Source organism: Prionailurus viverrinus, chromosome A2, assembly GCF_022837055.1.
Source record: "Prionailurus viverrinus isolate Anna chromosome A2, UM_Priviv_1.0, whole genome shotgun sequence".
In the NCBI taxonomy this organism is placed as follows: domain Eukaryota; kingdom Metazoa; phylum Chordata; class Mammalia; order Carnivora; family Felidae; genus Prionailurus; species Prionailurus viverrinus.
The window spans coordinates 31,063,290-31,089,196 of record NC_062562.1 but is presented as its reverse complement, the minus strand read 5'-3'; the positions used below and the strand labels follow the sequence as shown (position 1 = coordinate 31,089,196).

The 25,907-nt window shown below is 45.8% G+C and overlaps 1 protein-coding gene across 6 annotated transcripts in view; it reads left to right on the top strand.

Moving 5' to 3' along the window:
- PRICKLE2 (prickle planar cell polarity protein 2) overlaps positions 1 to 25,907 on the top strand; it is a 325,723-nt gene that overhangs the window by 201,457 nt on the left and 98,359 nt on the right. The window contains exon 1 of one of the 6 annotated variants that reach the window (XM_047850088.1): positions 9,569 to 10,056. The exons of 4 other annotated variants lie outside the window; for them this stretch is intronic. The gene's annotated coding sequence lies outside the window, so the exon portion shown is untranslated. Of the gene's footprint in view, positions 1 to 9,568; positions 10,057 to 21,706; positions 21,712 to 25,907 lie in introns of those variants that run through there. One more of the 6 variants, XM_047850089.1, reaches the window with a different exon arrangement.

Here is a 25,907-nt window from a genome sequence, read left to right as displayed (position 1 = left end):
CAAGGCGCATACGCTGAGAAGAGCAGCGTCGGTGAAGTTTAAGCAGACGTGTGACGCGCTCCGTTCGTTTTCAGAGAATCACTATGGTCGCAGCTTTGCGAATAGACCACGAAGGGTCCAGGTGGAGGGAAGAGCTGATGGTGGCTTGCGTCTCCATCCAGGAGGGAGATAGCCTGGCTTGGAGCGGGGGCTGGATATTGGCGGTAGTGGGAAAGTGTTCGGTTCTGCATTTGAGGGTAGAGCCCGCAGGACTAGTCAAGGGTCGAGAAATACTCCGTGAAAGGGGTCAGAGAGTAAATATGTTAGGCTTTTGGGGCCACACAGTCCCTGTTGGAACTACTCCACACGGCTGTCGAAACCTGGATGTGGCCGTAGACATGCATAAATAAATAAGCATGCTTGTGTTCCAGTAAAACTGCGTTTACAAAAACACGAAGCAGCGCAGGTCTGGCCAATGGGACGTGGCGTGCCAACTCCTGGATTCGATGTCAGGGGGGAGAGGAGGAACAGGTGAAGGACGACTTGAAGGTGTTTGTTCTCATCCATTGGAAAAATGGAGCTGCCATTAACCATGGTAGTGAATCTGGCAGGCAGAACAGGTCTGTAGAGGGTATGAAGAACCGATCTCTTGTTAAATTTGAGAAGTCTTTAGACATCCACGTGTGAATGCAGGGGGATTCGTAAGCCCTGAGTTCGAGAAGAGGCTGGTCTCGAGTGGAATCGAAGACCCTAGAGCAGATCAAGGAAGTGCACGTAGATAGAGGGCAGCAAGAGTCCGAGGGCTGAGCCCAGGGATATGCCAGTGTTTCGGTGTCAGGAAGAAGAGGAGGAACCAGCCAAAGAGACTCCGGAAGTACAGCCACAAGGTAGAAGGGAGGCCAGGAGAATGTGACATCATGGAAGCTAAGCTAAGAAAGTGCTTCAGAGAGGGTAAATCTGTCCTTTTCTTTCCCACTCACAGAATCATGTGGGTATGCAAATGAGCAGAGAAATGTTCTTACAGAAGAAATCCTGAATTCCCTCTGATTTCCAGATAGAATTATCATCAGACTTTTTATTCATTCAGCAAATATTTAGAAGCTGTCAGGTCGCCAGGCACGGTGCTAGATGCTTGGAACAGAACAACATGCCAAAAAAAAAAAAAAAAAAGGCACAATCCCTGCCCTCAGAGAGCGTGCAGTCTGGTCAGAGAGAGATGTTAATCAAGTAATCATGAACATTAACCAAGGATGGATCATAGTCGCTCGTGATGGATGCAGATCTCTGAAACAGGACAAGAGTTGTAAAGCAAAGGACTTACCTAAGAATGCAATACTATGAGTTTTTTACAAAAGACTTGAACTAATCTGGAGGTCCAGGAACCTTCTGTATTTCTCTTTGTTTTTAATAATAAGTGATTCCCAACACACCACATCCTGATTGGGACACACCTGTTTGTTTTTTTAATGTTTGTTTACTTTTGGGGGGGGGCAGGGGCAGAGAGAGAGGGGAGGACAGAGGATCTGAAGTGGGCTGCAGGCTCTGAGCTGTCCGTGCAGAGCCCAATGTGGGGCTTGAACTCACGAACCATGAGATCATGACCTGAGCCGAGATCAAGAATTGGATGTTTATTTTTTTTTAATTTTTTTTTCAACGTTTATTTATTTTTGGGACAGAGAGAGACAGATCATGAACAGGGGAGGGGCAGAGAGAGAGGGAGACACAGAATCGGAAACAGGCTCCAGGCTCTGAGCCATCAGCCCAGAGCCCGACGCGGAGCTCGAACCCACGGACCGTGAGATCGTGACCTGGCTCAAGTCGGACGCTTAACCGACTGCGCCACCCAGGCGCCCCAAGAATTGGATGTTTAACTGACCGCGCCACCCGGGTGCTTCAAGTTTGCTATTTTCTGAGGTAGAGAGTTTTTCAGTTTTTTTTTCTGGGGTATCTTCCATTTTGCCAGCTCTCTCTCCCAAGAGAAGCCTCTAGAAGCTCTCGTGCTTACATTTAGGAAGTGCTGGAAAAACGAAGCATCCCTGTGTGGCTCTTGCTCGTTCTTCTGGCCCTTTCCAAGAGAAAATTCAGGTTGCTACTCAGCTGTTTAATGAAAATGAGTACTTCCAAAAAGCTGCTGTAATAAGTACAGCTTTCTTTTTCTGAAACAAAAGCAATGTTTGCCACCACATCGTGTCAGTTTCACAATATTTTCATGGAAATGTGCAGTGCAAAGCATGTTTAAATCATGCTTTGCACTTTAAATGCTTTAAATCGATGCAGCTTTTAATCTTTCTGGGAGGAGGGAGCAAGATCTTTAGCAGTCTTTCATTTTGATTTGTCCATGCTCGCCTGTCCACACTTTTCCTTTCAATTAATGTAATTAAAAAAGGATAAGAGGCCGTGGTAGAATTTGGTGCATTAGGTTAGCGGGATCAAGAATAATGAAAATGTCTGAGATGAGGCAGTTTCCTAAAATGGCGTAAAAGAGGAAAGGAAGGCCTTTCTTTTGGTTTTAGGGTGCGCCAGATTATTTTTCATGAGATTCAGAAATGCGTCTATGGCCTGAGAAACATTTATGATTGGGAATCTTAGATGGGCAATAAATAAGGGGTGCTGGGGTGGGTCGTTCCTTAAGTTTGTCACAAACGATTGTATAGTTTATCTCTCATTCTTGCCCCCTTGTCTGAAAACCAGGTGGGGAGTAACATTAATACTAACCGGATGCTAGATACTCCTCAGAGTCCTTTATATACTTTAACTCATCTCATTTATCCAAACCCTTGGTAGATAGATGTCTCCATTTTGCAGATGGAACACCTGAGGCTTAGAAAAGATGAGTGGCTGTTGTTACCGCGTCGTGCAGGGAGGAGGTTATAGAGGCACATTGGAATTTAGGTCTTTCTGTTGCAAGAGGCAGATTTTTTATTGTAAGTCCTAATTGGAAAAGTGGTTAGGAAGTATCGAGGAGAATCTCTTTGGAGCATTTCTTTCTTAGGCAGGCAGCTCCACCTTTGTGGGTGCCTTGTGGATCTTTACCTGCCCTTGGTGGGCACTGCGTGTATCTTTACCTACATTATAAACGCCTCCCAAGTTTATTATCTGTGTGGTTTTGTGGGCTGGCTGCTATTGCTTGAGAGTTCATACAAATCCTGACTGTGGTTTTTGTTGTTTCTTTTTGGAGCAAAACTGATGCATCTTTGATCTCTAGTATTCATTTAGAACTATCATCTTTTTTTTGGTATTAAATATCCCTTTATTTTAAGACATTATGGCTTTAGTATAGCGTGCTAATGGATTTACGTGGCGAAAATAAAAATGGACAGCTGTGGTACATGGTAACAGGGTTCCCCGTGATCTCTTCTTGCCTCTTCTTCCCGGGGCCTGTACTTCACAGCCCCTCTGCAGTCGGTTGAGGTCATGTGACAAGTTCATCAATAGAAGTGGCATCATTTGCCTCCAGGCTAAAGCACCTACACGCACCCCGGCTCTCTCTTCTCCTGTCGCTGTAACCTAGATATTAAAGGTGTTGAAGGGGCGCCTGGGTGGCTCGGTAGGTTGGGCGTCCGACTTCGGCTCAGGTCATGATCTCACAGTCCGTGAGTTCGAGCCCCGCGTCGGGCTCTGTGCTGACCGCTCGGAGCCTGGAGCCTGTTTCGGATTCTGTGTCTCCCTCTCTCTCTCTGCCCCTCCCCTGCTCATGCTCTGTCTCTCTCTGTCTCAAAAAAATAAATAAACATTAAAAAAAATAAAATGAAAATAAAGGTGTTGAAGCCACAGAAACACAAGGAGGAAGCAGACTAGATCCCTGAGTCACTGCTTGGAATGGAGGTACCTGGAGATCGCCTGCACCTCCAGCTGACTTTGCATGAATGAGGACTCAATCTTTAATGTGACACCACTGAGATTACAACTGTGTGTGTACTGCATCCCAGTCCAGCCCCTGCTGATAAAAGACTTGTCAGCCTCCCCTCCCCCTCTCTAGAAAATTTACTAGATTTTGAAATTTGGGGATTTTTTTGAAACTATATAAAAACTATACATATGTATATATATTTATCCCTCCCCATATATATATATATATATATATATATATATATATATATGGTTTTCAAGAATGTGCTTTATATAATATATTATATATATATAATATAATATAATATAATATATAATATATATAATATATAATAAATATAAATATATATAATATAAAGTGTGTGTGTAGGCTATATTAGATATTATCCACGTAATTATAAAATGAATTATGTATAGTTTATATTTTATAATTACGTGGATAATATCTAATATATTCTACACACATACTTTTTTTTTTAATAAAATAAACTAAACTGAACACATGACCTTTGTTAGATGCGTGGTTTGAAACACGGGTGATCTCCCTTACGGTAATGAGGATTTCACAGTAGCAGGGCCAGGAGGTGCTTAATCTAAACCAGAGGGGACTGGTGCTCTTTCTTTTTTGAAAGTGCTTCTGAGACCAAGAAGCTTCCATTGCTCTGGGTGACCCATGCCAGTTCTTACCATGTCAGTGGTCAAACATCTTCCTTGAGTCCAGATGAAATTTGTTTTTAGTTCATTTAAAGTTCCCATTCTAGGGGGCACCTGGGTGGCTCAGTCTATTAAGCCTCTGACTTCGGCTCAGGTCATGGTCTCATGGTTCCTGGGTTCCAGCCTCGCATCAGGCTCTGTGCTGATAGCTCGGAGCCTGGAGCCTGGAGCCTGCTTCGAATTCTGTGTCTCCCTCTCTGTCTGCTCCTGCCCCGCTTGTGTTCAGTCTCTCTCTCCTTTCTCTCAAAAATGCACATTAAAAAAAATTTTTTTAAGTCCCCATTCCATCTTATTTTTACCCCTCTAGCAGTGGAGACAGACGGTTGTCACCATGACTATCATCCACAGAGCCTTTCATCTAGGGGGCCATAGTCCTCACTGCCTCACAGTCCTCATGTACCCTTCTCTTCTAGAAGCTGCCCAGCAGTGATTCGCTCACCCTTCCCTGCAATCCTCTAGCAAGATATTGACAGTTGCTGGCCGGAATGCAAAGCCCATCTGATTTCCCTTAATGTGGGGAGCGCCCTCTTGGTCAGCCCTCGCCAGCATACCTTTGGTGCTTTTCCCCTGTCTTGTGTCCTTGCAGACAAATCTTGAATTCTGCGTTGATGCTAACACTGGTCTCTCATGTTTGTGTTCCACCTGCCTGCAATACCCTTTCCAGCAGCTCAAATTTGACTTTGGCAATTAGAGTAGACTTTTCCTTTATGGCTTCTGAATTTTGTGTCATGCTGTGTAAGGCCTCCCCACCCCCCACCTGCCCCCAATATAAAAATGTTTTCCTGTTCCAAAAGAAAAAAAAAAGATTTTTTTGACCTTCAACCTAACTCAAATCCTACTTTCCCTGACTTCTGATCATGTCAGCCGCAATTAATCTAGTCTTCTGTGCCTCTCTTCCTATATGCAGTATGCAGTTTTAGCCACTTTATGTAAATAGCTTGGTTTCTATCCAAACAAAGTTCTGAAGGTCAGCACTTGTGTCCTTGTCTCCACAAGAGTGTCCTAAATTTCACAGATCCCAGTAGATACTATACTGAGTGTCTCATATGTATCGCCTGTTTTCCCTGCCACCCCCTACCAAGAGGTTTGCTGTTGTGAATGTGAAATTTCACTAGGTTTTTGTAAAAACCACTGTGAGTTTTGTCCCAGTTTGCCAGGTCTTTGACATTTCCAAGAAGTTGTGGTCTCACTTTGTCTAGTACCTAACAGTGTATTTTCTTTTATTTTTCATTTTTTTAGTTTATTTATTTTGGGAGAGAGGGGCAGAGCAAGAGCAAGGACAAGCCCAGGGAGGGTCAGAGAGAGAGAGAGAGAGAGAGAGAGAGAGAGAGAGAGAACCCCAAAGAGGCTCTGAGCTGTCACAACGCAGAGCCTGATGTGGGGGCTTGAGCTAAGCAACTCTGAGATCATGACCTGAGCCAAAACCAAGAGTCTGATGCCTAACTGACTACGCGACCCAGGCACCCTACTAATAGTATATTTTCTAAAAATTCTGAGTAGCGGGGTGCCTGGGTGGCTCAGTCGGTTAAGCGGCCGACTTCGGCTCAGGTCATGATCTCGCGGTCTGTGAGTTCGAGCCCCGTGTCGGGCTCTGTGCTGACAGCTCGGAGCCTGGAGTCTGCTTCAGATTCTGTGTCTCCCTTTCTCTGCCCCTCCCCTGCTCATGCTCTGTCTTTTTTTTTTTTTTTTTAACGTTTATTTTATTTTTGAGACAGAGAGAGACAGAGCATGAACAGGGGAGGGTCAGAGAGAGAGGGAGACACAGAATCTGAAGCAGACTCCAGGCTCCGAGCTGTCAGCACAGAGCCCGACACGGGGCTCGAACTCACAGACCGCGAGATCATGACCTGAGCCGAAGTCGGCCGCTTAACCGACTGAGCCACCCAGGCGCCCCTCTCTGTCTTTAAAAAATAAATAAATGTTAAGAGAAAATTTAAAAAAAATAAAAATAAAAATTCTGAGTAGAATGGTGGCCAGGATGAATATCATGGTCATGAAGAATTACTGATCTGTAGGCTTTATCATTTCAGCAATCTGTACAGGATGATGCATAGCTGTCCAGATTCCCCATCACTAAGCTGTGCTCACAGAGCACATGCTGTCACAAGGACTTCAGCATGCTTTTGCACCATCCCCCTCCTGACTGCCTTTAGACCTTTGAGAACCCAGCACGTGCCCTCCCCTGACATGCATCACCCTTGCTCTAATTGCTTGCTTAATTGTCTTCCCCTCTCATTCCTAAGCTTTTTTTAAGGCAGGGTTCACGTCTGTCTTGGTCACCGTGATGTCCCTGAGGCCTCACACAGTGACTAATAGTAGGAGCTCATTTAATGAGTGAATGGGTACCTGAATGATGGATGAAGTATCTTTGCTTGCCAGAAATATAGCTGTCTGGCCGTGTTGTGCAGCTTCAGAGGAGGAGGCCCCCAGTGCCTCTTGGTCATTTTTGCTGCTTTCTTCCCTAGTTTCATAGCGCTTGCAAATATTTGCGTTGTTTCACGTGGGAAGAGCATGTCAGCAGCTCACCCACGTTGGGTGGAACTTTGAGTTCTACCCTAGGAGTAGGGAGGATGTTGCATTTCTCCATCAAGCCGGTTGCTCCCATATTTTGAACCTTGCCTAGTCAGGTAACTAATTAATGCCAAAGTTAACAGCAAAAACATCATTACGTCCCCTACCAAGAGCTCATGTTTACGGAATGTTGGCTGTGTGCTAGGCTCAGTGCTAAATGCTTCCTACTGAGGATTATTTGATTCTCTAAACAGCTCTGCAAAGGTAGGCACTATTAGTCTCCCTCCTCTGTACCTGAAAACGTATGGCCCCTCATCCTGCAGTCAGCTAATATCAGAGCCAGGGCCCATCCCCAGGCCATAGCTTCCCTCCCCCATGTTATTTTGTGAACTCTTGTAAAGTTGGTAGTCACGTGCCAGCCTGCCTCTTCATTGCTTTCCTGCCAGTCACTTGTGAACCGCTTCTCAGCATTCTCATATGATAGTAAGTACATCAAAGAGTAGTGGGCTCGCCTTCAGATGAAGAAACTGGGACACGGGCATAGAAAGTTGAAGTGACTTCTCCATGGCCACACCAGGGTAGGATGCCTCGTTGCCATTGGTGGCCCCCAGTTGTTGTATTTGCTGATCCTGAAGTATCCTGAAGGATACTGAGGTCTAGGGGAACCTTCCGCTTCCCCACATGCCCTGAGCTCTGCACGATGGAGACCGGACGCAGAGTGTTGCTCATTGGTTTGTACTCTGTTTCTCTTAGTGAAAAGTTACGCCAGTCCCGTGATTTTCACCATGAAAGGTCTTCTCTGAACCAGAGAGAGGCATTCTGAAAGAGGTTATTAAGCATTATTAATACAATTACATATAACAAAAGACATAATTTAAACTTCCCCACATCTGACAAAGAAATTCATTTGAAGCTTCAGGAACTCCAGCTGGAAGGGCAGAGCTCATCAGAGTGGGTTCTTCAGTCCGGGGAGTATGGGCAAGGAACCGTGCTGGCTGCTTTGTCCTCGGGGGCGCTTCTGTGCATGATGGACTACACCTGTCTCCTAGCTTCCCCAGTCCCCCCTATCCCCCTCACGCACCACCTAAGGAACCCGCAGCACTCTCTTGATCTCAGGCACAGGGTCGGCATATTGGCTTGCACTTGGCTCTCCCCTGGCCCAGCATACTGCCTAGGCAGCATTGAAAGAACAATTGATTTTAAACAGTAAAAGATGACCATGGAAATACTCCAAGGATAGAAACAATGACCATCCTAGTGGAAAGAAGGCCTTGGTGATTTTTTTTTTTTTTTTACTTCATCCAAAATGTCGGAAAGAACTGTTATTTAGTGAGTGTGATATCGTGTCAATCCTCACTATGGTTGCGTTCAATATTTTTACTTTATTGCCTCAGACTCTGAGCTAGGAGAGAGCAAATACTGTGTCTGTGGTTAGTCCTCAGAACAGTGCATGGCACAGAGGAGGTGTTCAGAACATACTAAATGAAGGGTTGGTACACGTGAAGAAACTGAACACCCCCAAGAGTTAAGCTACTAGTCCAGGGTCCCATCACTTGCATAAATTAAAGCTGGGATTCGGACCCAGGACTTCCCAGCCCTGTTGAGTTCTTTCTTCATGATTGCTTGGATGGGCCCCTGTTGGTGCAGCAGATGGGGAGTTAGAGATCTAATTAGAGACCCAAAGGTCTGGTCAGAGATCTGGAAAATGTGAGTTCTAGCCTGTCCTTGCTGAAGTCCCATTGTGACTATGGGAAAAAAACCCTTTTCTACTCGAAGCCTCAGTTTCAGAATCTGTAAAATGGAAGAATGGAAGCAGTGCTCTCTAAGGGTCTCAGGGTCCTCAAATGCCCCTGGGCTGATTTATGCTTTCTTGTCTCTTCTACTCAGGAGGAGCTAGGGTCAGGGGTTAAGGGAGGGAATGACTCATTCATCACCCAGGCACCTGAGGAAGGTAGTCTTGTGTTTTATTTCAGACGTGCACAAAAATTCGAGGAGGACCTAGTCTCCAGGCAGCAAACACCCGGAAATGAAAGTTAAAAAGAGAAAAGTAGAGGCATTTGAAGACTCGACACAGTTTTGGGGGAGGAAAAGACGAGCTAGGATTCCACTCCTGGGTTGGTGCATAATATAATCTGAAACAGGCGCTCAGGTTGATAACTGCCCAGATTTGATCCCCAGCACATAAGAGCACAGCCTTTAAAAAAGAAGAAAAAAAAAAAAAAGGCATGTATCTTTAAAGCCTCTCTTCTTACCGGTGTTATTTTTGTATTCCTTCAGAGGTTACAGAGCCAGGGCCTTTGCATCCCGAGAAGGCTTTCTTCCCTTCTCCCTGGCTCGGGGATTATTGATTTGGAAGGCGAGGCTAATTTACATGTAAATAAATCTCGGTGCTGGGCAGCGGGACGGGACGTCCAGATGCCGTGACTGACTTGCTGACGTCACGGCTTCATTAGCATGCGGAGGATGTGGGCACTGCAACAGCGACTTCTCCGGCACCACCAGCCTCTCCAGCGACAGTTATTATTATTAGTATTTTTTTTTTTTTTTTTGGCTGAGCTGCACATTTCCTGGTTCAATGTCTTGGGCTCTGCGACCAGCTGACTGGTCGCCCTGAGTCTGGCTCGGGATCAGTTGGTGACGCTGAAGCTGGGGTCTGTGACTTCCTGCAGATTGAGAAGCTGGGTTCTCTGGAAGGCAGTCGGATCCAGAGGAAGGGTAGAAGTCACACTTTTTTTCTCCCCTCCCCTGGTGGGTGCCCAGCAGGGTCTCCATCCAGCAGTGCTGTTTTCCATGAGCAGCTCGGGCTGGAGCCTGCTTCTGCTGTCGGGAAGGGTCTAGATTTTGAGGAGGGTTTCCAGAAGAAGATGCTTTGGCTGCCTGCGGTCCTGCTTGCGTTCTTAGAAGCCAGACCCGGGGAGAAAGTGAACTGTGGCAATTGACAAGCTCAGAGGGTCTGGTTGAAGCTTCTCCCAAGACTGAGCATTTTATCCTCCCTGGAGATAGGTAAGAAATCTGTTCTGATTCACATATTAGACAACTGTGTATTTTCTAGGGAGGATGAGAAGGCTGGATGTAAATGGTTTGCATTAGGAGAGGTTATCACAGCTCCATTATCATGGTCAAGTGACATTTTTAGTGGTCCTCTGGCACCTTTTACCTTTTCTATGCTGATTAGAAAGCTCAATTGCAAAGTGACGCGTCACAGCTGTAGGGAGTCTTGAAGAAACGCTTCAGTCTTACTGCTTTAGAAGCAGCCGTTCTGTAAAGGAAGTGCAGTTATCTTTGCAAAATAATAATAAAAGGGGAGAGGGTTTAAAAACCAAACACCTGGTAGTGTTCATCCCCAGCAGTCATTTCTGCTCAGGGTGTCAGAAACCATTCGAGCATCTGGGGAACGAGGAGTTAGCTGAGACTTCCAGGTGAAGAAATGGTGCTTGGTTAATTCGGGTTTAATTTTAGCCAGTGCTTTCATATTAGAGATGGTGACAGAGCTCCCAAATACGACTGCACAGCCGGGCTGAAACACATGACTCACTGTGTTCTCTACGTTGCGTTTTTAGAGGAGTGCTCATACTTAGTGCTCCCCACTCTTGGTTTCCCAAAAACCAATCATAGCATTACTAATCTGCCGTGGAGGTCTTGCGATGAAATCCAGATCTTTAATCCCATTACTCATTGTTGTGTGGTCCTAGAATATGCTGGGGTCTGACGGGACTTTTATGAACCATAAATAATCTGGGCTGGGCCAAATCACACCAGGGTAAGTGATCTGTACCAGATGCGATGCCATCCGCCGGTCCAAGCGTGGCTCTTGTATAATTTAGGCACATATATTATTTCCCCGGCAAGAGAGTTCTGCTTCCAGGCGGTGCATCCATGACCACAGTCAGGGGAGGGCCCCAGTGTGCCGTGAAAATGTCGGCACGGACTGCCGTGGACCAAAGTCTCAGCTTGCAAGGCTGCAATTTGCTTTGCTTGAGCATCTCTTCCCGGAGAGTGTTGTAAACCATCTCAGTGAGACTTAAACTAAATGAAGCAGCCTGGCCTCCTTGCTGGAGGCCGAATTGGCAACTCTGATCCTGCTCCCCAGAAGGTTTATTGGCTGCTGATGGCTTTCACAGATGGGTCAGGATGAGTGTCCTCATGGGCTCCAGAGTAAGTCACAACTTTGACAGAATTGCCATGTTTTGGAAATTTGGACTTAATGGCTCCTCGTGTGCTTGTAAAGGTTTTGCCTTTCCATCAAATGCTCCTTCCCCTCAGAAATTCTTTTTTTTTTTTTTTTTAATTAAAACATGTAGGCTCCCTTGGGCATTTTGGCCTATAAATAGTCATGGGGCCGCCAAAATTAATAAAATAGCATTGTTTGGAATGGCAGGTTTGTGAAGGTTCACCATACAGTGGAGGGGAATAAATAGAAATGGAGGAAGGAAGATACATTGATGGAAGCCTAAAGAATGAGAAAGGAGCTTAGGGGTTAGGCAGGACGGCATACTGTTGACCGAGGACTCAGACTCTGGATTCAGACAGCACCCAAGATACTTAGCGCTCTCTCTCTCTGAGGAGTGATTCCTGGCTGTATAATGGGGAGAGCGCTAGAACCTATAGGTGGTGTGGCAGGTATACGGATTTACTAAGATGACAGAAAAAGCACCCAGCACGGTGCTCGCCACGAGGCAAATGTTCAGCAAATGTTAGCCATTACTGCCTCCACTGTTGCCTTTTTATCCTTATTATTATAAGCATCGTTGCTAAAAACAAAACGGTCCACTGGAAGGGCGATATGTTTCCATCCATTTGTCTGCAAAGGGGTGTTGCTAGCAGAAGAGGTGTCCTCTCGAGTTCCTGTAATGTCCACCTCCGTTCCCACTCAAGGAAACTTTGCACCCTACTGATGGGATTGACAGAATAAGGGGTGCCATCCAGGGCTGCCGGATTTTGCGGAACTCAAAGTGGCCGGATGGTACAATGAAAATCATTTAGCACTAGCTGGTGCTCAGGCATGCTTAAAGAAGGTCTCCTGTTTGGGCAGCTGACAAGTCACATGCAGAAAGCTGTGGGATCCAAATTGGAATTGACGTATTTCTGGATTTCTGTGCGCGTTTCTCTTCAGTTCCAACTTTGCCTGTGAGAGGCGGTCCTCTTCTTTCTTCTTTTCAGTGCAGACACTTCGCATTTTTTTTCTCCATCTTGAGAGGCCTTTGGCTATGGGCTTCAGCTGCTGGTTGGGTCCTCAGAAGTTCCAGGGCTGAATATATATCACCATATGGGTGTCTCCAGTGTGGAGGTGTGCCGTGAGGGGAAAGGAATAGGCCATCCTGCCCTTGTCTGGTCTCCGCTGACACAATAGGTCTCTTCCAGACTTGTGAGTGTAGTTGCACAGTTTGACAGCTGTTTCTAGCCTCTCTTCTGAACATCTTTTAAATTTATGTTAAATGGAGCTCCAGTGTGGGGGTTTGAAAGACAAATGGAGAATGATTAAAGGAGCCAGAGGAATCTCAGCAGACTCAGAATTGGAAGCTGGTCACTCTTGGTTTCTTTTGTTTTTTTAGTCAAGTTGCGTTTGCAGAGAGAATTCTATCTATATCTTGATAACAGCCCATTTCCCTTACATCTCCTGATGGTGTGTGTGGTGTTGAGAGCATTGCCTGACCACTCTGAGCTTTGGTTTCTTCGTGTAAAAATAGGAAATCAATTCTCCTGAGCTCACTGGCTGTGAAATGGTGGCTGTGGTGTCCTTGCCCAATTCTTGGTACCTACTAGGTGTTGGGACTTTATTTCTTGCTGGTACCAGTAACGTTCATATTTCCCACTAAACCCAAACCTGTGAGCAGCAAGAGGTAGTAGCTTTCGTGCTCATTTGATGGAGGAAACTGAAGACCACAGAGGGAAAACACCTTACCTTAAATGACACAGCGGTGACAAATGTTGGTGCCTAGTATAATGCTGCTTCTACACACATCAGTTCCGAAGGGTCTGAGTTGGAGTGGAGCTTTTCAGCACCCCACTGCACTGCCAGGTGCGGATTAGCAGAAATGGCTGTCTTCAGAAGCCTGAAGACATGGTCTTCTCTCCCCTCGGTTGTTTTCGAACACACGCCAGTGACAATGTTCTGTTCCTCAGACAGAATTGTGGCTTTCGTTTGGCCGAGGACTCTTCTTTTGTGTCTGAAGGCCCTTCAAAAATCATTCCCTCTTACCTCTCTCCCTGATGGTTTTACTTAAAAATCAGCCAGGTCCTGGTGACTGTGAACTGTCACAAACTAAGAAGCTTTGGGGCTAGGCCCTGGGAAAGTGTTTGCCTCATTCATGTTCATGACTGGTACTTGCCTCTTTGCTCTTGTCCCAACCTGTAAAGATTTTTAATGAAATGTTCATGTTTTTATAATTTGTGTGTGTGTGTGTGTGTGTGTGTGTGTGTGTGTGTTTGAATGATGCAGGAGAGAAAATGTTGGATAAGATCACACTGAGTTTCCAACAAGGTAAGCCCTCCAAAATCTCGCTGCGGACTTGGTACTTGGTCAGTTGAGTTTGGAGACTTGGTTTTCTTTTTTCTTGGGCCTGTTGTTTGAGCAGCTCTTTGTTCCGAGTCTGAAGCCTGGGGCTTGCTCATTTTGTTATTTCCCTGGGGACAAGGCAGAGGGAGAAAGAAGCAAGGAAAGGGGGGGGGGCTAGATGGAAGGGTTAGGAGGAGGGGAGGAGGGAAGCAGCCAGAATGCAGAAGCAGCTGAGAGAATATCAGAGCGGTCTCCAATCCACCATAAAAGTGTAAAGCTGAAGGTTCCCCGTGGGTGAAGTTGCAACTCAAAGGCAGGAGCCTCTCTTCTCCTTCAGCTAGAAATTCCTCTCCCCATCTGTCCTATAGAATTCATAGTGCAGCCATTTTAAATCCTCAAGCCCTACTGGTGGCTAAACACAGCATGTGTTTCCCACCAAAGCACCACGGGCCATTTTGAAAAATGCATTATTTAAAAAGAGCACGTTTTCAGGTACAACATGAACCTGCCTCTCCATGGTGGGTCTAGATGGTAAACTTCCAGCACATGTGTGGCTATAAAGTCCGTCAAAATCAAGTTGGTTGAGACTTGATTGATTGAGACTTTTATGAGGAGATATGACCCTGGAGGGGGCACAGAATCCAGAAACATCACTAGTTGGCAGTGGGGGCCTCAAGGAAGTCAGGGCTGGCCTCGTGTGGGAAAGTGTTACCAGAGTCGTGCTCACTCAGAACAGCAGAGTGAACCCGTAGGAGGAAAGAAAAATAGCGATTTCTGGTATCCCCCTTCTTGCTGGTCCTAGATTTGAGCTCCTGTATGTAAAGCATCCCGAGGCACCGGAGGGATCACAGGCTTCATTTACTCCTTGGAATATGGCACAGGGTTGGAGCCCAGCTTGGTACCTTTGACAGTATGGCACTCTCTGTGCCTCATGATGGATGTCTGACTTGAGTAGCCTCCGTATCGCTCACCCTGGGAGCATCCCTGGCCCCAGAGTGCCCACCCCTTCTGGGCTTCGTAAAATCAAACCTTACAAATGTGATCCGGCCCCATCCAGGGTTAAAAGTAACTAGGACAGGAATTCTTAGCATTTCATTTCAACTGGGCAGGATGCCATTTTTCCAACTCTTTTCTTGGCATCCATTCATCACTTGCGAGTCCTCAGAGATGCTTGTTCAGGAAAGTTCCAGAACTCAGCTGAGAAACAACCATACTTTCTGTGGTCACAGGGTCAGATAGGTTTTCAGAGTAGCCGTTAGTGTACGTGTAAGAATGTTTTGGGTGTCTGTGTATCTGTCTCTAGTCTGTGTGTTAGCGTTTATGTGAATATGTAGAAAAAGCAATAACTGTCATAGATAGAGCACCTACTGTGGACTAGCTGACATATAAGATGCTTTACACACCTTGCCTTATTAATTCTTGCAGCAATTATGCAGCTAGATATTATTAGCTCTGTTGCCTAGAAAAGAAACCAAGACTCCTAGAAGTTAAGTAACTTGCCCAAGGTTACACGGACAAAAAGAGTAAAATTGGGATTCAAACCCAGGATAATCATCGTCCAAAGCCTAAGTAACGTCCATTATTTTGGGACCTGCTTACACTTCCTGTCATAAGATACGCTGCACGGGTTTTTTCTTTGTCTTCTAGATCGCTTCTGTGGATCCCTCATTTGAGGAACATGTCATTATTTAGCTCTCAAATTAAAATCCTTTCAGCTAATCTTGTGATAAGATGAGAAGCAACCATGAAGAGACTAAAACAGAACACCGTTTTGAATGTGGCTTTTAGAATAGAAGGGAGGTTGGTTGGAAAGTCAGTTAAGACACACTGAGATGAGGAGTAAAAGCTAAAGGACAGTGGAAGCAGCCCTTTGTTGGACCAGAGGCAGCGTGGGAAATTCTGCTGTGCTGAAATTGTAGGCAAACATGGGCAAACCCAGTTGGAGTGTAGACAGGGGCCAACCTTGTTAGCTTTTGATCCCCAGTTGCAGGCACATCAGGTTCTAACTAGAATATATGTGTTTCCCTTTCTGAGCTTCCGTTCTTTCATCCCCAAAAGGGAGGTCCTGAATCAAATAATCTGTAAGTTCTCTTCCAGCACTGACCTTGATGAGTGTGAATTTTCCCAACGAAACTCCACCTCGTCGGTGGAGGCATGTGATTTGCACCGTCGGTTGCTCTGGCACAGAGAACTTGAAGGTCAGGTTTTATATCAGGACCTGACCCTCTGGGCTGTGGATATGTGCTGCAAGATGAGAAGCGGCGGCCCTCCAGAGAGTGACCTGGAGCTTCCTGGAGGCACATCTGACCTTTGGAGGCCTCACGCTAGTGAAGCGGGTCCGCATGATCCTGCCCTGTGTTGGGGCTGCTCATTCACTCTTAGAAGTCCTCCAGGGCTGTCACCTATGCAAGCATCCTGCAGAGTGCCAGACAGTGAGGTTGCTCCGGCTGAATGTGTGTGCATCTTGGGGCGTTGCTAAAATTCAGACTCAGCATTGTTTTCCCTAAAGGATTTTCTTTTCTTTTTAAATTTATTTATTTAATCAATTACCTACTTAATTACTTAATTAAACCTGCATGCGAGCAGGTAGAATCCCCAGCAGGCTCTGTGTTGTCAGCGCAGAGCCCGACGCGGGGCTCGAACCCATGAGCCATGAGATCATGACCTGAGCCGAAGTCAGACACTTGACCAACTGAGCCACCCAGGCACCCCCAGAAATCCCAGGTTCTAATCCTAATTATATCACTCCTTATTTGAGTACACCTCAAAGAAATCACTTAGCTCCTACAAAGATTCTCCTACAGAGTCATAAAAATAATTAATAACATTTCATGACTGCTTATTGTGTGCCAAGCCTTGTGCTCACAATTGTATGTGCTGTATCTTATTTAATACTCATGATAATACTCTGTTATCATCTGTATTCTACAGAAGCTAAGCACAGAGAGGTCACACAAGTTGTCCAAGGTCCACAGCTAGTAGATGGTCAAGCTGGGATTTGCATGTATACCATCTGACTCTGGAACTTTGGCAACTTGTAGGGATAATAGATGTGAAAGATATTGGAACTTACGTGTGTGTGTGTGTGTGTGTGTGTGTGTGTGTGTTCACAAACATACCACAGAAACAAATACACTTATTAAATATATTAAATGTGTTTATTAAATTTATTAGATGTATTTATTTCTCTGGTATGCCCATTTAAATAGTCAGGGCACCTGAAATTATAAGAAGTCAGTGAGGTGTTTTCCAGATGAGGTTGTATTTGTCTTAAGTAAAAAAATGTTCCAGTTTATATGAATTAAAGTCAAATGCTTTGTGAAGTTTTGAAAAGCATATGTGTTTGCACTGTTGTCTTGGGTAGTTCAACTAGCCCCCTCTTATTACCTAAGAGGGATATTCAGAGAAAGTAAGGTTCTGGTTTCCTGAAGTTTTGGTTTTTTGGAATTAAATCCAAGTTGGCGTTCAGTCTTATTTTTGGACAATATACCCCATCGCCTTTCTGCCTTAATAGGAAGAGCAGGGTTACCCATTTGAGGGTTCCTTGTGATTTAAGACACGGCAGGCGTGCAAACTATGATCCTGAACATGAATTCCAGGGAATTTGTTCTTCCAGTGGAAGTCATAAGAGATTGATTGTGAGCTTTCTCTGGCTATGATATCTGTCACCTCACTGGACACCAGGCTTTGATCTGGCAGGATAAGCAGACGTCTGCTTTCTTCCCTCACTCCTCCTTATTATTCCCCCCAGAAGCTTCTATTTGATGGATAGAGGAAATCTTCTTCAGTGGGGAAAGTTACTTGAATGTGTTTTCATGTTTGAACTCCATTCTCAGAAGCATCCCGACCGTAGAATTCGTGTGGCAAGTCCCTGGTACCTGTATCGCCAGGCCCGGCTCCCTGTGCATTGCAGACCCCACTGATGAAATACTACGCTCTCCTTGTCACCCCCCAGCAAAACCTCAGAGTCTTTCTCAACACAGCTCACCAGGCAGCCTGGGCCCATCCCTTGGAGTTGGCCCAAGAGATTTAACCTACCCTCAACGTCTACCCTATTGGAAGTTTGTATTAGTTGAATTGTCCATGAATTGAAGCTTTAACAGGGCTTTTTTCTTGTTTCCCTGGGATACATGCATCCTGTTGTTCTGATTAATTTGGTGAGGCTTCTTCAGGTTCCTGTCACTTCCCATCGCCCGTGGTGTGCGGTCTTTATCCAGCTTTCCTGCTGTGATGCTCCCGGGGGAAGACCCACTTAACAATGAACTGTTTTCCATAGACGTCCACTGGACAGTTGAGCCACTGGTTAGGTGGTCAGTGCATCTGGAATGGCTGCTTTTGGCTCAGTCACTGCCCAGCCCTGCGTTCCAGCTCTTCCCTGATAGCTTATCCGTCACGGTTCAGGAGTTCAATTACGGTTGAAGTCTACTACTTGCATTTGAGTTTATCGTCTCAGAAGTCGTCTGGAAAGCCTGTCTGGCCTCGATGCTTGCCACCAACTGGAACAGTGAGCCCCCACCCACCCCTCATGCTTCCTGTGGAGCTTGGGCCCCTCTGAAACACCTGCCTCATTAGGAAGTGGTGTGAAAATGCAAAGCATTCACATATTCCTCTCCTGGTGAAGGAGCTCAGGTTCCTGCTCGAATGGCTTCTGAAAGGAGAATAGGTGGAAAGCAGCCTACGTGCTGGGCTTGACTGATCAGACTAGCTTCAACCTGCCTTCCCTGCTGTCGTCTCATTTCAGGGGCCTGACCTGCTGCCTAAACACCACCACAGTCTGCCCTTGGCAGGCTTAAACGTTGTTTTAAATTCTGCACCATTGACTTGCTAAGGTTCAGCTTCCTGAGTGGTAACTATGATATCATTTGCTCTTTTTTTTTTTTTTTTTTTAAAAGAGAGTGAGAAGTAGAACATCTGCAAGATAGAAGGCACTGTCTCTGGCCCTATGGGGAATATCAGAGAAGTTCTTTTACGCTTGACCAGGTGTTTTTAACTTGGAATCCATGAGCACCAAAGGACCAGCAAAGATTAATGAACTTTTTGAAATTAAATGCAGAAATTTCTGTGAACACGTCTATGTTTTTTTTTTTTTTAAGGGACAGTATCTCTCCACTTTCATCAGATTCCTAATGACAAAGTAACCCCAAAGATTAACTGGATGGTAGGTGGTAGATGGTTGTAACCTCATCCAGGAAGATCTCTAAAGGTTACTATGGGACTGAAAAAAACTATATCCTCCCACTCTGTGTGAAAGCACAACGCTTCTCTGCGTGACTGCCCAGGAGCTAATGTTAAACTCTGTGCAGCCAGGAGAATTACCTGGTTCTCTTTCCTTCTGCAGATGGGTGAATTGAGGTCTGCTGTCGTAGGTCCCAAGGCCAAGGCGGTATTTGTTTCTTAGGTGTCTCAGAGACCTTTTTGTGTTCATTTGACAGTTGAACAATTTTTTGAATATTTGCTTTGGGTTCAGTCAGAGGTTTTCAGTCTTTCAGTATATCCAAGGTGTCCTTCCAAACACTAGACATTCTGCAATGCACTTCACAGAATTACATTACACTCTAGCTATGGTACGGTTCTCATTCATTCTTGACAATAAATATACTCTTCTCCACCTTTGCCTTCCTCTTTGAATACTTTCATTTAATCCAAGAAAAAGGCAGTCTGTCTTTGGTATGGTTTTGATGATCTCCTACCGATCATGAGTGTAGTAGACTCACAGTCTACATTTATGGCATCCTTGTAACAATATACATTTTCAGTTATTGCAGAAAAATAAGTGTAAAGAAAAGAAAACTTTACACAGCGATCACATCTGGTTTGCATGCCCGTGAAGGGTTCAGAGCCTTCTGTTTGAGAGCTGCCAAGCTAGATCCTGGGCTGGGCATTAGGGATTCAAAATTTTAAAGAACTATACCTATCGACTGCTTACTGTTCTTGACACAAGATAAGCTCCTTGACTTTGCGGAAGTTACATTAGAGTAGGAAAAGTATCATGAACACATGGACACGTAAGACAGTTTCTGATAGTGACAAATGTTAAAAAAAAAATTGAAGGATAATAGAACAGTCAGTGAATGAGAAGGGGAAGAGGGCTTTTCTCTGTAGGGTCCTTGTCAGAGGTGACTTTGAGTGACGTGACTGGTAAAGAGTAGGCCAGCTCATAAAGAGCTGAGGGAACGATGTTCCAGGCAGAGGAATGGCCACCGCAAAGATCCTAAGAGGAGGATGGTCTTGGCAAGTTCAGAAGACACATTAAAGGTCAGCGTGGGGGCGCCTGGGTGGCTCGGTCGGTTGAGCGGCCGACTTCGGCTCAGGTCATGATCTCACGGTCCGTGAGTTCGAGCCCCGCGTCGGGCTCTGTGCTGACAGCTCGGAGCCTGGAGCCTGTTTCGCATTCTGTGTCTCCCTCTCTCTGACCCTCCCCCGTTCATGCTCTGTCTCTCTCTGTCTCAAAAATAAATAAATGTTAAAAAAATTTAAAAAAAAAAAAAAAGGTCAGTGTGGCTGAAACACAGTAGACAATATGGAGAGTAGGACAAAATGAAGTTAGAGAGAGAGGAAGGGGGCAGATTATACTGGACCTTATGGGCCAGGATTCTCATTGCATTGGGAAGCCAGCAGTTGAAGCAAGAGAGCTGAGTGTTATCTCCCTCCTTTTAAAAACAAACAGCTTGGGGCGCCTGGGTGGCTCAGTCGGTTAAGTGTCCGACTTCAGCTCAGGTCACGATCTCACGGTCGTGAGTTCGAGCCCCGCGTCGGGCTCTGGGCTGATGGCTCAGAGCCTGGAGCCTGCTTCCAATTCTGTGTCTCCCTCTCTCTCTGCCCCTCCCCCGTTCATGCTCTGTCTCTCTCTGTCTCAAAACTAAATAAACGTTAAAAAAAATAATTTAAAAAAAAATAAAAAAATAAAAACAAACATCTGGTAGAAAATAGATTCTAGAAGGTAGGGCTGGAAGCAGGGAATTAGAAGTAGGCTGTTACAATAGCCCAGGAAGGAGGTCCTGGTGAATTGGCAGGAGAGTAAAGTCTAGAATAGTGAGAAGAGCTAGTGAAGAGATGACTGAGACTCATCCCATCCACCAAGGAAGTCCACAGTCTGGACCGTTGTTCATGGTAACAACTAGGCCAAAAGTGTGTGGGCGTGGCTATTTCCCGTAGACTTTGGGGCTTGGGGGTACGTCGAGGGGGCATACATCCTTCACCCATCACCTTGTTAAAATCTGAATACAACCAATTCTTAAGTATTTTCCAACCCTTACTCCTGTAGACCATGTGAATTCAATTCATCAAGGGCTTCTTTCCAATAAAATATGAAACTAGGAAATGTTATTTTCTTTCTGTGGACTTCCCTCAGTCCTCTTGCTGCTGCAGAATGAGGAAACTAGTTGTGGCTCCGAACAAAACCACAAAAACCATTCCATAGATCCAGCTTCCATAGAAGGAAAGTCAGCATCTTGCCATTTTTGCCTCGCCCCCCTGTGGGAAACCCTGAGAAATTTGTTTTGTTTTGTTTTTTCCCCTGGACTTGACTGAAGCCAGGTCTCTCCTGAAAATAAAGTCTTTCCCTATTGTGTCTAACTCAATCTGAATCGCGGGGCTTTACTTCCAGCATCGGTATTTGGTAAACACCCAATTTCTTGATGTTCTTGTTTCCCAAATCTGCTGGGGTTGTCTTGAGCCTTTGGCCCCATTCACTGAGGAACATGGATTTCTGGGAAGTTTCTGCCTCAAGCCCTTCAGCACGGATATTAAAGGGCCCCTGTCAAGTTTTGAAGGGTGTGACCATTGCCAGAATCCCCACAAGCCAAGCCCCTGAGGGATGCTGTTGCCAGCTGGCCCATAGCCATACCAGAAATGGCTGGATTTCAGTGGTTCTCTGTGTATGCAGCTGGCTGAGTTCCCCTGGATGAAAGGCAGCCTAATATAAACTGAAAATGTTATTAATAAGCAGCCACTTAAGAATTTCCTATGACTTGCCAGTGATTTGGGGGCCTCTATGTGAACAGGGAGAAAAGCACAACTTGTTTTACATGGATTAGGGGACCAGTGCAGTCAGTCTGAAAGGGCATCAAAAAGGCATTCAGGTGTTTGGTGAAGGGCTCTGGAGTCCAACGGATCTACGTTTGCATTTCCATTTTCATCATCTCCGGGCTGTGGAAGCGTGAGTAAGTTCCAGGTACTCTCTGAGCCTTGGTTTTCCCATCTGTAATATGAGGATAATAATAACTTCCATCTCATACTGTGCTTTGAGGATTGAATGAGGAATATATGGAAGGTGCTTCGCGTAGAGCCCAGCATACAATCAGAAAGTACTTTCTTAAATAGAAAAGTTGGGGAAATCATACCCTAGAAATGGAACTAAATGGACTCTTGTTCCCCTGGCTCAGGAAAAAAATGATTTGGGGTTCTAGACACCCCAACACTGAGCAGTAACACCCATAGTACATGGCTTCTCTGAGTTTCTCTTTTTTTATAAAAGGGCAATACTAGCCCATGCTATTCTGGCTAACGTTGTAGAGGTTCAGAAAGGTAATTTAAAGAGTCACCTAAATTGAAAATGCATGGTAAGCTCTAAAGTGCTTGATTAGTCCCTGGGGTCAGTAATTTCACCTATAACCTGTTCTACCTCAATGTATCCTGGTAAGAAAAGAAAGTCACTTGCATGACCTTGAAATATTAAAAGCATGCTAAAGATAAGTAATCCTTTGGTGAGGACAGTAATCAAGTTACCTTGCTCAGTCCAGCACAGCTTTAAGTATATAGTAGGTGTTTAATAAAGACTTGTAGAGTTGACTTGTTTGCTCCCCGTCTGGTTTCCATTGATCTGTCTTCTGTCCTCACTGGAATACATGAGTAGGGTCTAGATCGACTTCCAGGGAACAGGGACCATGACTACTTTCTTTTATTTTAAATCCCTCTGCATAGCATAGGGTGTGATATACTGGCACATACATCGTCAGGCTTCACGACACAAAGTGTGCTGTATGTATTCATTTTTTAATCCCACCGGCAAGTTTGAACCCAAGTCATTGTGCCTCCAGCATCTAAGACCTTAAGCCATTGCACCATGCACGGACTTTAAGTACTTCGGCAATATTTCATTCTCAGATCTTGTCTTCCTGAGATCAGCCAACTTCTTCTACAGGGGAGGTAGAAACTAAACAAGTACTTCAGCAGACAGCATGGAAGGGGAAGACACACAAAGAGATATTTTCTGGAGCCTTCCAGTCCTTGCCATGAAGTCTGAAGGTGCGTGTGAGACTTCATTTGCAGTGATTTCCTCACAAACTGTTCTCCTGAAGGACTCACTGGGAAAGGAAATTCTCTTGGAACTTGCTCTCCTAAATGACCAATGAAGCAAAACATACGTGTCATAAAACCACAGTTAGCATGTGGACAAAGTGAAGCCGAAGAATTTTTTCCAGAAAGAGTAACTGTTCCGTCTACCTTGGTTTATTCTTTGCAGGGTAGCGAGTCTGACAGGCAGATAAGGAAATCAGAGCTGCTCGAGATACCCATAGCCTTTCCTGGGGATGCAGTGGTGTGCAGGTAGCACTGTTGCCATGGAGACACCATCCATGGCCAAGCTTTCTCCTCTGAGGGCTCACTGTGTGTACTCATTATGATGTTGAATTAGCTAGCTGTGTGTTTGCTGGGCAGATTCCTCACTGGCCAGGGAACATTTTTACAATGAAGTTAAAACGCCTTCCCAAGGATTGTGCGCATAATTCTCTAGCCGCCCTGTTGCGGCCACCTCTGAGTCCTCTCCATACCTCGATGACACCTTGTTCTCTCCCACCTCCATGCCTTTTATTCACCTGTCGGGAATATTCCTTCCTTCTCTCTTTGCTTAGCAACCTCCTACTCGGCAACCTTTAAATCCAGCTTCTTCAAGGAAGCCCTCCCTGACCTCTCGGTAACTAGGAGCTTTCTGTCGCACGCTGCCTGGCACATGGTAGGTTTTCTGTTAATAACTGACCTACAGCAAAGTCACAGACAGTGACTTTCTAGCTGGTTTGTTTTGAAACTTACTATTTTGAAAAACTGCCGTGTTGCGTAGTTGTTAAAAGATAGTACGGTGAACTTCCATACATTCTTCTAGATGTCTCTGTTAACATTTTGCCACATTTGCTACTTTTTCTCTCTTTCCCCAACATGTGCATATGTATAGTATGAATATTTTTGCTTAACCATGTGAAAATAAATTACAAATGTCATCCTTTACCTCATCATATTTCAGCATGGACCTCCTGGAAACAAGGACATTCTCCTCACTATCCCCGCAAAGAACTCTGCACTTTGATGCATACGGTTCAGCTCTTTGTGAGCATATCTTTGGGTCCCAGTCAAAGGGACTTCTTGTGGGTGTTTTTTGTTTTCGTTTGTTGGCTTGCTTTAATCCCTCACGACACCTATCGGGATGTATAGTATGCAGATGTTCAGGGAATTATTGTTTAATAAACGAAGCTGCCTGCAGCAGACACTTTTGGTGTCTCCTTGTCCCCCCTTGGCACTCACCAGCCCAGTTTACTGTGACCCATGGTTCCTGCTGTAGCAAGAGCTGCAGCCTTCCTGTCTGGCCTGTGGGTAAGCCAAAGGGCCCCCAGGAGGGGTCCTTACCCAAAGACTGCTGGTAATTGGTGGATAAGCACCTCTGCCTCTTGGACTCTCCTGTGGAACATTTCCAAGGAAGGCTTTAAACCATCTTCCCTCGCTCCTCGACCGAAACGAGTCGCACTTGTCCAAAGCCGCAGCTGCTTGTGACCTCACCTTACTTTGGCATGTTTCCCTTCGCCAATTCCCTTTCCCATTTTCCTGTTAGGACTTACCTGGGGATCGTCCCCCCATAATTGTTTATGCTCAGATACCTCTTGAGAATCTGATTCTGGGGAAAGCCGATCTCAGACGTTATCCCTCAGTTACTGAGACATCATACCCCTAAACCAAAGTATGGTAAGACATGTTCACAAAAAGTTTTTCTACGGCCATCCAGAGGGCTTATTTTTAAAAGGGAATGGCTCAGGGGCACCTAGGTGGCTCAGTCGGTGAAGCATCTGACTTCAGCTCAGGTCATGAAGTCACAGTTCGTGGGTTCAAGCCCCGCGTCGGGCTCTGTGGTGACAGCGCAGATCCTGGGACCTGCCTCGGATTCTGTGTCTCCCTCGCTGTCTGCCCCTCCCCCCATCCCGTCTTTCACTCTCAAAAAATAAATAAAACATTACAAATTAAAAAAAATAATAAATAAAAGGGAATGTGTCAGAAATTACAAGATAAATTCAGAGGAGAGTGCTCCGTATATTTGCTCGTGGAAATGTGAATTGACATATTACAAGAGGAAGTCGCTGCGGCTGAAAATTGCCCTCTACCAAGTCCGGCAGTGCCTGGCAGAGAGCAGCTCCTCTTGGTGCAGATGGCCAGAGCCGCTGGAGCCCGGGCGGAGGGCAGGGCGTTGGAGGGAGCCAGGCAGCATGGCCTTGGCTCTGAGCACATACCAGCCTCTTACCCAGCTGGCCCTGTCACAGTCTCGCCCTGTAGCTTCCGTGTTTATTAGGAAACCATTCTTCCTTTCTCACAGAGCTAGAAATCTTGCTTCCAGGCACGGCGAGTGTCAGGGTTCGTGCCTGGGTCCTTCGTTCAGCCTGAGTGTTCGCCAAAACAGGGGGAAAGGAAAGCATCGTGGCTCCGGGGACAGAGTTAAGGAGCCAGTCAGGACACGCTGGTGTCTGGCTCTGGAGGCAGGAAGACACAGGAATTTCCAGGGGAAGGGAATGAGGGCGAACGGAAGGACTTGACTGCACCCACTTAGGTGGTGCCATCCTCTGAATTTCACATCTGTGCCTCAGCTCTGGGACCGGCAGCCGCTCATCCGGTTCGGTCTCGGTCACGGTCATGGCTGCAGACAGCGATGGGGGAAGGAGGGCTTCTTGAGCACCCTCACCCTCATCACGGCCTTCGTGCTTGCTTTTCTCCGCCTGCAGAACTCTCCCCCTGGGTTCTCTCGGAGTTGCCTCACATTCTGTCTTCTGAGCCCCGCTCAGACGTCACTTGAGTGGGGAAGGCCCGTCCTGACCCATCCTCAACCCCTCTCTTCCTCACGCCCCTGTTTGTTTCCATCATGACACTTAACCGCAATCTACACGTGGCGGGTTTACCTCTTTGTTCACCTGCCTGTTGTCTGTCTGCCTCCCTGGACCCTAAGCTCCGTGAAGTTAAAGCTATTATATGTCTTCAAAGCTGCTCTGTGCCCAGTATCTTCGTACTGTGCCCTGCGTACTGCGGACCTCATTCCCTGTGGTCTGCTTGCCTGGTGGGAAGGTTGGATGGACGGACTGATAAGGATGTATGAACGGACAGATGGCGG